This window comes from Accipiter gentilis, chromosome 19 (genome assembly GCF_929443795.1).
Source record: "Accipiter gentilis chromosome 19, bAccGen1.1, whole genome shotgun sequence".
Taxonomy (NCBI): domain Eukaryota; kingdom Metazoa; phylum Chordata; class Aves; order Accipitriformes; family Accipitridae; genus Astur; species Astur gentilis.
This window is the reverse complement of record NC_064898.1, coordinates 25249873-25264712: the sequence shown is the minus strand read 5'-3', so window position 1 is coordinate 25264712 and position 14840 is coordinate 25249873.

Sequence of the window (14840 nt, the reverse complement as noted above, 5' to 3'; positions counted from 1 at the left end):
TTTTTCTAATATAAGGTTTCTTTGATGATAGTCCATTTTATTACGCCTGGTGATGTTTCTAATTACCAGTGTCAGTGCTTCGTTACTTTTGCTGTTATTGCACTCATTAATGATCTATGAAGTTTTTTCCTTTTTGATGTTTTTCCCAGCTCAACACATCATGAAACAGGCAACACTTTGCTGTAATGGGAAGTATAATTTTGAGAATCAAACTAATTTTCCCAATAACTTTTTTTCTGATACTTTCCCATTTTCTGTCGAAGTCCGAACACATGTTTGTAATCTCTTTTGGTGTCAGAATGCTGTCTACATGTTCTGGAAACTCTGAGACCTCATCTGCACATTTTCCAATAGCAATGATGCAATGATTTATACTGGATCCTTTTAAGACTGACTCTTAGTTCTTTTGATGTGCTCAACCAGTTGTACTTAAGCTTTATCTGGACTTATGTGGGTCCCAGATCTCCTTCCAATCTCAAGTAGTGCTACAGAAGTAAATGAAATATTTCAAGTGTAAAATCTGAGGCTGGAATCCCCAAACTAGAACGTAATAAATCTGAAGTAATTCAGCAAAATATCAGAGACTTATTTGCTAGGAGTCAAAACTGGGAACAAACATTTCTAAACACAGACAATAGACCAAATATAGGGAAGAGATTATAATGAACGATGAGTAGGTTTTTTTACATTGTTTTTAAGAAAACAAATGCCAAATACAATGTGTTGGATAACTCCTTTAAGAAAGGAGCGCAAACCAAGTTTGGAAGCGCAGATCCACTCTCAGTTCAGTCTTTGAAATACGGATCAAAGTCGTCTGCGCCACGGAGGCGTCAGTCAGCTCTGCTCTGTTTCTGCTCCTTGAAGGCATCTGCTTTGTATTTCATCGGGACTACTGCAAAATTGCTTTCAGCTATAAATTTACAGTGACTTTTTTTTCTGAAAATGAAAGACATAAGTGGCAGCTTACTAGCAAACAAACAGTTCCTGGGCCTGGCCAAGGCTGCGTGTGCTACTCTGATGGGTGACTGCCTCTGTCTAGAATAGAGCTGGTGGAGTTACGGTTGATGAAGATTAAACCCATCATACATATTGCTGGTTCAGTTACCAAACAAGAAACTAAACAGATAGGTTGGATCAACTTGAAATGAAATTTTCAAGCCATTTTTTGTTGAGGTGGTTAAATAAAACAGTTGGGTTGAGCTATACAATTTGATGTATTTAGACCAAAAGTCAGAAGAAACCAAGGCTAGGTTTATGTGCCATTCATGAAATGGAGGATTAGGAACAGCTCAATATCAATCCCAGGGAAAAAGAGTGTCCCTGGAATAGAGATCAATGATTCAAATCTCTTCTAATGAAGGGAGCCCCACTACAAAGTTTTGGGGATGTCCTCACTGGTAAGTGCCATTCACTGTGCTGAGCTGAGTGGAGGACCCCAGCAGCATCACAACCTCTTCCCCATTGGGTAGCCACTGTTAAGAAGTTCATAGGTTAGGTGGCTCTGGAATACGAGTACAGCTCCAAATTTTGCTTTAATTTTTTAGGACAGGGAAGCCTGTTTCTCCTTCAGAGAGCTCTCCTTCAGGATCCTCCTTCTCCTTCTCCTTCTCCTTCTCCTTCTCCTTCTCATTCTCCTTTCCAGAGTGCCTGGCAGCTATCTGGGTTCATGCTTGGAGGTGGGAGATGGGCATTGAGATGCTGTGTCTGCCTTCCTGTGCCCTCCCTTGGCATGGGATCTGGACCCCTGGACCAGGCTTTCCCATGACAGCACCTCCATCAGTGGCATCAGAGGAGCTGTCACGTGCGTCATCGTCAGTCATCAGTAATGTCAGCAGCTTCATGCTGGCTTTCTGTGGTTATTCATGCAAATTTTCATGTTGAAATTTGGCAGGACATAGAGCCCAGGTGCAGCCATGTTTTCAGGTCAGCCTGATGTGGTTTTTTCAGAAAAAAAAGAAGATCTCCTCAGCCTTGTTAGAGCCATGTGTCTGTGCAGTGAGGCCTCTCGAGTCCACAAGCGTGTGTGATCAAAGCTCTGCTCTGCTTCCTCTTGTCCCAGCTGAATAGGATAACCGACAGTGACCCTTCCCTTGATTTTGCTGAGTGAGAGGAGATGGAGCTACGTATGTGGTTCTGGGATCATTTTGGCATATATATGGGGTTAGGTTAAGTCAGCAGGCCTCATGACTGAGGCTGTTATTTCTCCTCATTTCCATGGTAACCTCTCACAAACTGATGATAATTTATCCATATGCAAGATGCTCAATGAAGGCCATATGCAACTCAATTGTAGATGACGTCTTGTTCAAAAACCTTCTATACAACCACCATGGTTGTCCCACCGAAAACTACTTTCTGCAGTTGGAGTTCAGGCTGAGAATCTTTGAAAACTGTATTTTTCTATCTCAGTTGGTATGGGCTAAAAAAACCCATCTGTAATCCCTGGTCCCCATAGCAGCTTGTCATATATTTTCATGGCATAGCAGCATGAGTGGCTTAAGAGATCTTAAGTAAATACTGTGTATGTACAGCACTGTGGTTTTTTTTTTTTTCCTTCTGCATGAACAGGGTCCTATTGTGTGGTTTTAATTTGTAGTTCCCCTCGTGCTCCTTTAGCTTCCTCAACGGGTTCTCAAATTTCCCGTCTGACTTGGCAGTGGTGCCCTGGCTGGAGTCTTGCTGTCCTCTGTTTGGATATACAACCAAAACCCCAAGTGGCCCTTTTTTGGTTATGCCATCAATTAACTTTACTGTGAAGAGCAACCTCTCTAACATGCATAACCTCTCATACTTGGGATGTCGGCTAACTAATTTATGTGTATTGGTTAGTCTTTAGGGTATTTATTTCTCTGATGTTAATTCTAGATTGTTGTTTATTTCTACTGGGCTGGCTAAAGCTGCCAGTTTTCAGAAATCTGAGCTCTGCAAACAGTACAAGCAATGCAAACAATACAGGGATACGAGCGAGTGACTGTGAGTCACAGCTTCTACATTCAATTTCCACCTACACTTCTACACTCAATTAACTCCTCCAAGGCTCAGTTTCAATACTTTACAAGAGTCCAGTAATTACATAGGAGTGCAGTGGTTTGGGCAACCTTAGATGAAAGGGCTGTAGATATTCAAAACCTGATAATTAATTTAAGTGCTGTAAATCAATGAATAATAATGATTAATTGGCTGTGATTTCCATTATTACCTAAGGATGACAGCTACTTGCTCTCCTCCAGACCTCTGCCCTCCCAGTAATACAAGTCATGTGAACTGTGGTTCAAACCAGAATTTATGGGAAAATTGAACAACAGAGATCCCGCTAGTTCTGCAGCAAGTGAGAACCACCTGAACGGGGAGCGAGGACACAGCCAAAGGGAAGCTATGCCAGAAGGAAGGCTGTTTGTTTTGCCTTGCAATCACCATCGATAATAGGGTAAAGAAAAAACAGTGACAACAGAAAAAACAGTGAAAACCACTGTCCTGCACCTTATGTCCACATGCACCCCAGACTGGCCAGATTGTCCCTGCGCTACCTGGCACTTTGCAAGTAGAGGCTGAAGACCTAAAAGTACCCCAGGAAAAGAGTGTCTTCTACCTTGCACGACCTCTGCCTGCACCCTGGCTGATTTCTCATGCCCCTTTGGGTATTTTCCAAGACTCCCCAATAGGGAAAATCCTCCCACTGTGAGAAAAATGTAATATTTGGCTCGTTAAATTGACTGTCACTTCTGCAGCTGATAATCAGAGAACTGCTTATCTGTTAAACAGCCCCAGTCAAGAGCGGGCAGCCAAAGAGTCTGCATGAGTAACGTTGCTGAATCAGCCAAAAAACCCTTCCCTGGGATGCTATACAGCCTCTCTGCACCCCTCCCAGCCTATCATCTCCCCTCTCCAGGAGACAGTGAGCAAAGGGCTGTGGTCTGCTCCCAGGGAGCACTTGAGCCTCAGCCCTGTCCCATCTACCTCTTTGCTTTGCTGGACTGTGACCATAATAGTGCAGAAGCAACAAAACCCTGGCGAGGTCTGGGTCACTCTTCCTCACTGGGAAGGAATGGACCGCACCCAATGCAATCCTTAGGCGGGACACGCACTCATTTATGCGAATTGACTCCAAAACTGGTTCCATCGTTACTTGCTTCTTCATCCACAGGCACCAAACCTAATTCTTCTCCAGAGCATTGCTATCCTGCAAGCGCCACAGCTTTCTCCAGGACCCTTGAGGGAAATGGGGCTGCTTGTGTTGACTAATTATGCACGATACATAGCAAAGACTCATCCCTCACATCCCAGCTGCCCATCGGACCAGCTATTCTGGGTTTGTGATGTTAGCAACGATCCTTGGAGCGTTCCACAGTTGGATGTGGTGAGCCATGCTAGCACACTGCGCTGCCCTTTCTGGGTTAGCTTTCTCACATCGGATAAAAGCACCACTAAACAACAGAGCGATCTATCTGGCTCCTGAGTCATCGCTGCCAGCCCAAGTGGACCGAGGGTTTGGCTGGTTCCAGTTTTATTAGGTGTTTTCCCTAATTTAATAGTGGGGAGCACTGTAGGACAGCTACGTCACCTCCTGGCTCTTCAGCCTTTGACTTCACTCCGGGCTTCTCAACGTAGAGAGACATCGGTAGGGCACGAGCCGACCCTGTCTGGGGCTGTGTGCCCATGAAGGCTCGGTGGTGGAAGCTGTGAGCTCAGGCACATGAAGCCGTGCAGATCCCAGCCCGAGCTGGCTTAAAGCCCACCAGCTCAACACTCGGGTGGAGCAAATATACATCTGTCTGCACCCGTCCACGGAGCCGTACCCTTGGGAGGGTCAAAGAGAAGGACGGAGCTGCTGGGGAGGGTTGTCCGATGCCTTTCCCCAGAAGCATTTTCCCTGGCACAGGGCTTGTCTAGAGCAACCCTCCTCAGGGGGCTGTTTCCTTAATGGAGGAATGTACTCATAGCCTGATACAGTGTTGAGTTATAAAGACATGATTTGTGACGCATGTTACTCCATGAAAGGAAAACGGTAGCACCAAGTAGCCTGGGTCTGGGGAAAGCATGATTTATTCCCTACTGCTGTATCCAAGACCATCCTGGAGAGGCAGCAAGTCTGCTGCCAAGACCCCTGGGGTTGTTTTCTCTGCTCCATCCTTCCAATTGCAATGAGGAGATGCTCTTCAGGGTTATCCAAGTATTGCTAAACAACAGACAGGTGCTCTCTCTCACAACATCCTAGGGGGTCCAGCTCCCTTTTGGGAGCCACACATGGCTTTTACCAACCCAAGCGAGGGAGGAAGGCAGTCATCTGGCCAGCAGAACAACAGAGGGATGCCCCATTCGGCTCAGCTTTGGCCGAGGAGCAGATTGGTCTGGTGGCTAAACTGGAAGCCTCAAGTTCAGCTCCTACCTCAGGTCATCCGGAGAGACGGGGAATGGCCATTGCAAGGAAATTCAGCAAAGATGTGTATGTCTTGGGGTTAGTGCAGAGCCCCTGCCTTGTGCATATTTTCACCCTTGGCCAATGCAAAATGCATTTTGTTGCAAATATGGGGTGTGAGCTACCAACACACGCTGCGGGGTGAGAACTAGCTGCAAGCATGTATTTACTGGATAAGGCTGCTCCAAATGGTGTCACCTTGTGTAGTTTCTTTGTGTGCTTGGAGGGACTTATGCAGGTCTTCCCCATCTACGGAAGGAGCCAGACTGTGCTTCTCTCCACCCATTTTTGGTTGAGCTTGTCTGGAAGCTCTTCAGACATGTTTTGATACACACCTAACTCAGGGCAGTCCTGATCCCTACAAGACTCTCAGTGTGCCTGTAATGTGGACAAGTTCTCACCTGAGGAATGCAAAAAAATTGTTCTTTCTCCACCTCGATCCAAAGAGTGCATTGATTTTTAAGTGAAATTTATGTAGGTTCAGATGAAAAATCTAGCTTAAAAGGAACTTGCTAAGTTTATAAGTTATCTGTTGCTGCTTTGAAGTCTTCTGCGTGTGCTGTGGATAACACAGTCCACAAGCTGATGGATGAAACAAATACTTTAAGTTATGCTTGGTGATCCAGACCCTAACATGGTGGAAATCAACAGATTCAGGAGAATTAAAAAAATAATTCTCCCATGAAGATTTGACCTTCTACTTTTTCAATAGGACTACGATGGGGTTTTTTATGCCTATACTATGAACAGTCAAGACTAGACACCATTTCCCCTTGGTCTGCATCCTGTTTTTGAGAACAATAGCTGCATTTTTGACACAGTGCCAGCCCATAATTCATGCTTGCCTGCATCCTTTAGAGCACAGACTTGGCTGATATTATAATATTTTGGTACACTGAAATGACTGTTTCAATTAGAGCAGATTTTTTTCTAATAAATTATATTATTTCTAAAAATTTAAATGTTTTAGGAATAATAAACAAGGAAGAGAGATCTCATCTCTCGATGAAATATGGGTACACAAATTCCCTTGACCTAATCTCCAGTCCACTAAAAAATACAGTTCAAAAGTTCAGCCTGGGATCAAACTTTGTTGAGTGTATGTCCTGTTTGGGACAGACAACTTGAAACAAATGAGGGGAATCCAGTGAAGAACAGAGGGAGAGGAAGGTGGTGGTCAGGATGAAGTAAACAGAAGAGCTGGGGAAGAAAAAGCAAGAAATACATTAAAAGAATGAATACTCTGTACAGAGCCTCACTTTTGATGGTATCACCAGCTTTCACCTAGGTTGTCCTCTGAGCACAGTCCAAAAAGTTGCTGGATGCATCAAACCTGCTGAGCATCACCTAATGTCATTGCCAGTCCCGTATATGTTGGTGCCATTTGTAGAGCAAAAAGTGAGCGCCAACAGCAGCAGCACCTTCACTGGTGTGAAAGAAACAATCCCACCTAAGGGTTGCTCCCAAGCAGGAGCTTGGATATGCTGGTTGAATTGTCCTGTGAGAAACAAGCACAGTTTTCATTCGTGGAACAAGAAGGATTCAGGCACTCAGGATAATCTGAAAACCCTCCAGGATAATTAGAGTTGTCTCGGAAGTCCTGAATAATTCACATTCCAACATCTGTGAGTCCAAGCTGATGGGAAGGCATCTGCTCCCTTCCCCATGCAGAAAGCTTCTTCCAGGAGGCAGTCTCTTCTGGGTCCCCCGGGTTCAGGATTGATCCCAAAATACGTTTACAACTATGCCACCACCAAGACTGTAAAAATCCACCCAACATTTGACTTACATTTTCTATGTGTTTCTTCCTTCTTCCCTGCTGATTCAGAATGTTTAAAACATCCCCTTCTGTTTATATTCTTTAATTCTCCCCCTTCCACTGTGAACCAATTCTCATAACCTTTCTGCAAAGGTCCCATTTTTCACACCTTTCCCAGTTGCTGCTGCATTCCCTCTGAACTCTCTCACAGTGTCTGGCTGGAAAACTTTGCCAGGTTTTGTAACCTCATTCTTGGGAGAAAGTACCAGGCATCTTGAGGAGAGCATTTGGGAGCTCTGCAAAGCAGGACAGCAGAAGGGGGATAGGAGCAGCTGCCATGGAGTTGGGTCTCGTGACCTAAGATATTATCCCTAGACAGGATGTAAATGATACTGGACATAGTCTTAGCCTGTCCCATTCATCAAGTAAAACACAAAGATGGTTTAAAGTACTTCACAAGCAAGGAGAAGTGTAGAGATTTGTGAGGGCTTGGCTGGCGAACAGATTGTAACTTGACCTCATTCATTTACGGCTGAGATGTCTTCAAAAACTGCACTGACTTAACCAGAAAAATTATTGCCATACCTTCCCAGTGTGGATAGTATGTTGTGTCTTTATTTCTGATCTATGGCTGTATCTGAAACTGTGCAGTGAAAAAGCAAGGGAGTTTTGGGTGTTTGTATGTAAAACTTAGCTACGTCTTAGCTATGTCTTTTAGGCCTTTATTGATTGAATAAAGCTTTTTTGTTATTATTGAGGGGGAAAGTTAGGGAGATCTACTCATTTTATTTGACCCAAATAAAGCAAGATCTTTCTTTGAGATAAGACTTTATTCCCATAACAACCCTTGCACAAGACCCAAATCCCAAGAGGCAAGTTGTGAAATAAGAAGTGGTAAGAAAAAAAAACAACATTTGGGCCATGAGATGCTGAAAGCATTGCTCCACAGACCGCAGTAAGTGGTTTGTTTAACTGTGCAGCACTCAGGTACTCTGCTAGGGGACAGCTGAGAATATTTTGTGTGGGTGAGTCCAGAGGTCTACTGAAGAGCAGTAGGAAGCGCCCGATGCAAACCGAATGCAGTGACACATTCTGTAGTGCACAAACACGTGATGTCATTGCACTTTTATTGCCTTTACTCGAAAGCCTCCTCGTGAGCTGTCTGAGGAAGCAGAAGTTGGAAAAGCAATTACACTGTGGGAAAAGAAAAACAGATAACATGATGTTGGATGTGCACAGGCAGAGAGTTGTGCAAAACCTTCCTGGTTGAAAGCTGGTCTTGAATTCTGGTTTTGATTACTGTTTAAGAGGGTAAGCTGACATTAGACTCCAGAGAACAGATCTAACATAACCAGTTAAAGCAAAGGACTCAGAGCACCTGTTTTTCAAACTAATTCTGAGTTATCCAACAGTGGGTTTGACTGGATGCCCACGAACTGGTGTTCATTTGCCTTTGAGATACCCTGGCATACCTTGCCTGGCCTCCAGCTGATGCTGAAGAACAGCTGTTTCCTCTCTATCCTGTATCATACCTGCAAACTCTGTATTGATGTAGCCCAAACCCCAGAAACATCCCAAACGGCACTATTTTCTTGCCATAGACAAACCAGCTGCCTATGTTTAGGCAATTGACTCAATCAAATCTTTAGCTCTGGGTTAAGATTAAGCTCTGGCTTGTATCAGAAATAATGTGGGCAGCAGGACTAGGGCAGTGATCATCCCCCTGTACTCGGCACTGGTGAGGCTGCACCTTGAGTCCTGTGTTCAGTTTTGGGCCCCTCGCTACAAGAAAGACATTGAGGTGCTGGAGCGTGTCCAGAGAAGGGCAACGAAGCTGGTGAAAGGGTTGTCAAGCATTAGAACAGGCTGCCCAGGGACGTGGTAGAGGTATTGAAAAGCCGTGTAGATGTGGCGCTTAGGGACGTGGTTTAGCGGCGGACTAGGTTAACGGTTGGACTTGATGATCTTAAGGGTCTTTTCCAATCTAAATGATTCTCTGATTCTAAGATACTTAAATGTAAATGGCTAGATGTAGACATCACCATGTGAGCTGGTGGTTGATGCTTCTTTTGCAACTAGTGGAGATCTAGTCAATACAGTTGATGGAGGCTGAAGGGAGGTTCAGCTCGCTGTGGAGCAGGACTATCGGTCTCCCAGAAGACCTGAGTCACATCCTCCAGGCCATGTAGATGTAGATGCCCTAGGGAAATCTAGCTGTCTGTCAGGGGGCTCATATGTCATAATCCTTCATGGTGACACCTGCATTTTAACCTCCTCCTGTGACTTAAATGCCTTAATCTGGGCTATAGAGGGAGATGGCATTGGCTACTGGTGGTTCATATCCCTAGACCTTCCTCATGAAGCACAGTGACTGGATGTTGTGGTTGCTTTTCTTTCTCTTTTCTCCTATAGCATAGTATTTAGAGCACCATGTACAGCATGGCACACCGTCACTCAGTTTTCTCTTCTGCAAGAAGGGTATTGCTTTAATCAGTACAACCAGCAATATGGGAGCACGGTACTTCCCAAGTGTCTCATTCAGGCTCTTCCCCTCTGTCTGCTGCAGTCCCAGTGGCCAATGTGTTGTGTTGAGGGCACAGTTCCCTCCTCCAGAGATTACTTAAGTGCTCCTTAAGGGGCACAACATTCTAAAAATTGAGGCTAATCTGATAGGGTCCACCTAGAACTCCCCTTGGACTAGCAAGGAGGGCACTGCTTGAGGAGCAGAAAATACCCGTCTGGGTAGGGAAGAGAATGGAACCAGCAGTCTAGGCATGGAATTATCATGGCAGCTCTATTTCCAGCTGAACTTTGTACAGAGCTTTATCTAGCAGCGATGCTTCAGCAATATATACTCACTTAGGAGACTTGGCAGAGGACTGCTCAACGTGAGAGCCCTGTTGGGGCTTACCCAGATATGAACGGTTTTGTGCTGTCTGCAGCATTTCTGAGTATGCCAAGGAGCAGACTGTTAAATGCGTAGGGAATTTGAACATCAGACACAGTCCTCTACAGACTTTAGGCACCAGATTGAAGAATCAGCAGCTGAACAAGGATTGTAAAGATTTAAGGTTTGGATTTACATACCAAAAGTGGCAATTAAAGCACCCAAATCCTTTTCTGGACCTTCCCCTCACTGGGCATCATTCTTCCCAAACAGGAAAGGAGCTCCATTTAAGGGTGAGGGGTCCAGTTCAGCAATGCAATAACTTGCCTGACGTCTGTGGTGAAACACGAGGGACAGATTAGAGGAAACATACGGTCTTGAATCACATATGTAAGGCAAGAAACATATGCTAAGGTCTGTTACAAAGAGCTTTTTCCAAGAGTAAGCAGCAATTAATGAAGCTGGGGTTTTGAAACTCTTCAATCTACAACTCTTGCCAGAATTTTTTATTACAACATTTTAAAGTCAAAGGCAGTGGAGTCATAAAACTTGTAAATATTATTAAAAAGCACCAATTACAAAATAAGTACTCATGATGGAAGGCAGCTTTACAATAAAAAACATTTTTGAATGAAAATCTTACCTCATAGGTCTCTTCTGGAATTTCAAAAGTTTACTGCCATTATTTTATTTTATATTCTTCCTGTGTCCCAGCACTACTTAATGTGTTAAAACATGAGAAGATTTATATAGTTTCAACAGCCCAACTTTTTTTTTTTTTTTTTTTTTTTTTTGCTTTGCTTTGTTTTGTTTTAGTGATAACTGGGAGGGATGTTATTTAGCATTAGCTGATTGAAACATTTCCTCATATTCTCTAGAACAAAGATAATAAAAGCAAACTGAATGTTGCAATGATATTTTTTTTTTATTTGTATGAGAATGTGCTTGCTGCAGTAGGAATAACTGGATTCAAACTGAAGGTCTGGCCTTACAAAGCAAACATTTCCAAACTTCAAGGTTTTCAGACTTTTCATGGAAAATTTTGAAAACTTTAATTTTAATTTTGAGCTATAAAAAAGAAAAAAAACACAAAAGAAACATTATGTGAACTCAGACTTCCATGATCTGACTAAGTCTGCTCACATCTGACATCATCAGCCACTTTTGCCATCTCTCTGGCCACTTCTACTGCAAATCCCTTCCATAGCTTCAGTGCAGGGAGTAGATACCACTAACAGGCTCTGTTGCTCAGAAGTTTCTCTGCTACTCTATTCCTCACCTAAGTGCATGACCGGTTCTTGTTTTGCAACGTTTTCGATAATTCAGGTTGGAAAGGTCCTCTGGAGAGCTCCAGTCCAGCTCCCTGATCAAAGCAGGGCCAACTTCAATGCCAGAAGTGGTTGCTCAGGGCCTTGCCCTGATGAGTTTTGAAAATCTCCAAGGATTTTCCAGAGTTTATCCTCTCTCGTTATGAAGAATTTTTTCCTTATGTTCAGTCTGAACTTCCGCAGTTACAACTCTCAGCGGTTGCATCTTGTCCTTTAACTGAATACTTCTGGAAGGAGCTGATGCTGTCTTCTTTGTAACTGCCTTTCCAGTACTAATAAAAGATTTCCCCCCAAGACTTTCTCTTCTCCAGGCTCAATAAGCCTAGTTCCCTCCATCTCTTTCTCAGATATCATATCCTCCAGCCCCCTGACCATCCTGGTGGCCTCTGCTGGACTCACTCCAGTTTGTCAGTCTCTCACTTGCACTGGGAGGCCCACAGCTGGACACAGTAACCAGATGTGGCGTTAGATGTGCCAAAGAGAGGGGAGTAACAACATGTCTTGACTTTCTAACTAAGCTTTTGCTAATACAGCTCAGTATGCAGCTGGATTTTGTTGTCACTAGGGCACGATGTTGATTCATGGACAACTCGTTGTCCACCCAGACCCTCAGGTCCTCTTTTGCAAAGCTACTTTCCAGTCGTCTTGTCCCTAGGCTGGAGTATTGCATGAACTTGTTCTTGTCCAAGGTGCAGGTCTTTGCTAAACATCATGAAGTTTCTGTTGGACCATTGCTCTGACGTGGAAATTCCCTCTGAATTGCAGTTCTGCCCCCAACTTATCAATCGCTGCTCCATGCGGTGTCATCCACAAACATGGTAAAGGCTCTGTCCCATCAGCTTAAATACAGAAATGTAGCTTAAAGCAGTGTGCAGCCTTCCTTTCCTTTGTGTCTGCCCTGTAATGCTGCACTCTCTGCTTCTGCTTCTGATTTCATCCAGACCATTCCTCCCCCATTTGTCTTCCAAATTTCTGTGCTTACTCCCTTTCTGTTCTCCCCTCCCCAACGCCTCCTACCCAGTCGTTGCCTGTCCCAAACCTTCTTCTCCCTGGTGGGTTTCCTGCCTAAAAATTGCTTTCTCTCCTTCTCTGATCTTGTCTCCGGGCCCCTGGAGTCCCCTCTCCACTCCATTTTCTGGGAAAGTCAGAAAAAGTAGAGAGGAATCTCTTCTGTTGTCACCTTCCAGAGCGTTTCTTCATAAAGAGTGCTGCTTATGAACTGGAAAATGTGTGTCTTTGATGCAATGGCTGCTAAAATGGACAGGAGGAGGAAATCTGCGGAACTAACTTGGCTCTCCAATGCGACAGAACAGCCATGATCAATAGCTTGGGAGAAAAACGACTCTCCCAGTGTTGCAGGACTGTTCCCTTATATTTGCCAAAGTTTTGTTTAGCATCATGTTGCGTCAGCCTCCAAATGTCTTTGCTTGTGAAAGAATGTTGCACAGCCCGATGGGCCCTCCTCAGAAAGTTCTTCTGTTCTTATTCAGTCTCTTCTCCCTCCCATTTCCGTTTCCCCCTCTTTCCCTGTATACTACATACTTCTTCGTGTACTGTGACCCCTCGTGAGCTGATGCCCTCCTCTGTTGACATGTGTCACATATTTGCCGGCAGCTAACACGTCCCCCAGCCAGGGTACCCGTGTCTCGCCCTGCTCGACACAGCTCAGCTCTGACTGCCTCTTTGCCAAGCTTTTCCCACCCATCTTTCTTGGATGTTCTTCGCTTTCCAGTTACACTTCTTGATTACCCATCATGAAGAGCTGAATTGTACTAAAACCCTCTTCTCTACTCCATTTCCCTTCCATCTTTCACTTCTTCTGTCTTCCTTCATTTCTGTTCCTCTCTTATCTGTCTCCTAGGCTCTCTTCTCACTTTCCCACTATAAGAGATGGGCTGAAGCTTCACAGATCTCCTCTAACCTCTTGGCCTGGCGAGATGTGGGTAGGTACCTATTACTGCCTGTTCCTCTGCAGTATTTTCAGCTCTCCACTGCTTGGAGGGAATTACACCAACATTTGGTTTACTCCTTTTCCCATCACTCAGCCTGAGCTCTCTGATGGCTCTCAACAGTTCTCATCCCCCTTTTCCTCTTGTTTCTTGGCAAGATCTATTTGAACCCTCACCAATCTATGACCCGTGAGACCAAAATCTACTCTGTCTGGATAGTTGCAGCATTGTCAGAAAGCTGCAGACACTAGATTTTTGTTCTTTCCTTATAGATAATTTTCCTCTTTCACTCAAATTAAGCCACAACAGCAGGTGAATGATTGGTCTGTGAGTGAGAAGATATTTAACCTGGTCCTTCTGAGAGCAGACTACAAGGCAGAGGAGGTGTTGGTGGGTAGCTTTGCTGTATTTCAGCTCTTCAGATGCTCAACGCAGCTCTGACAGGGCAGGCAACTATCATTAGAAAGCAGTAAATGAAAGAATTATATATTCATCTGGATAATCTTATTTTTTTCTTTCTGGGGCTTGTGTGAGGCATACTACAGAGCCTTGGTTTTGAGAGGAGGTGGTCCCAGTTTTCTGGAAAATCAGACTTGTTTCAGGATTGGTGAGATGCCGGCTGAAAATATAGGCATCTGAAATAAATCATTGATTGCTTTTGAAAATCTTGATCAAATTGCTTCACATGGACAGGCATGAAATATGAATCCACAGGCACCAACACCACGGGCTGTTTGTTATTATAGAAGATCATTTAGTACAGGCTGTTCTAATTTATGTTAAAAAAGCTAATCCTGAAGCGATGTATTTCTTATACTAGCCTGCGTGCATCTGTGCCTTTGCACATGTGTGCACAAACAGAATAGGCAATCGCTTACGGAAAATAGTAGATATGGCCAGAGAACACCTTGCCATACAAAGTAAGACATGTTTCTCTCTCTTGTGGAGATATAGGGGATTCAGATTGTGGGTTTGGTTTGTTTCTCCCCAGGCAAGTAACATGGTACTGAATGGCAGGGGGAATAGATAGGAACAGGAAAGCAAATGCTCTGGGCTACCAAAATATTAGGAGGTGCTTACTGGGTTTTATACTAATCCACCGTGGCTAGCTCAGGGCTGAGCAGGGTCCCTGCAGAGAAGTCTGTAGCCAGAGGCTCTGGTACTCTGCTAGGGCATTGTTTTGTCTTGGCTTTGCAGGAAATGCCAATGCCTTTGGAAACTGAGACTTGACTTTCCGTGGATGGCCAACATGAGTCATGGCTTGCTGAACTTTTAGGGATTCTCTCTGGGAGTCTTTGTAGTGCTTCCAGTACTTATATCTACTTGATCCCACTCCAGAGGATTGTTTTGGGGAACAAACCACAGCGAACTGTGGTAGGAAATATTTGAAGGAGATCTATTGTCCTGCCCCATGCAAACAGCTCCGGAGAGGAAGCCACTTGTTGCATGCAACAATTTAAAAAAAAAAAAAGTTTGCATTGGCTGCATAAATCCCACATGT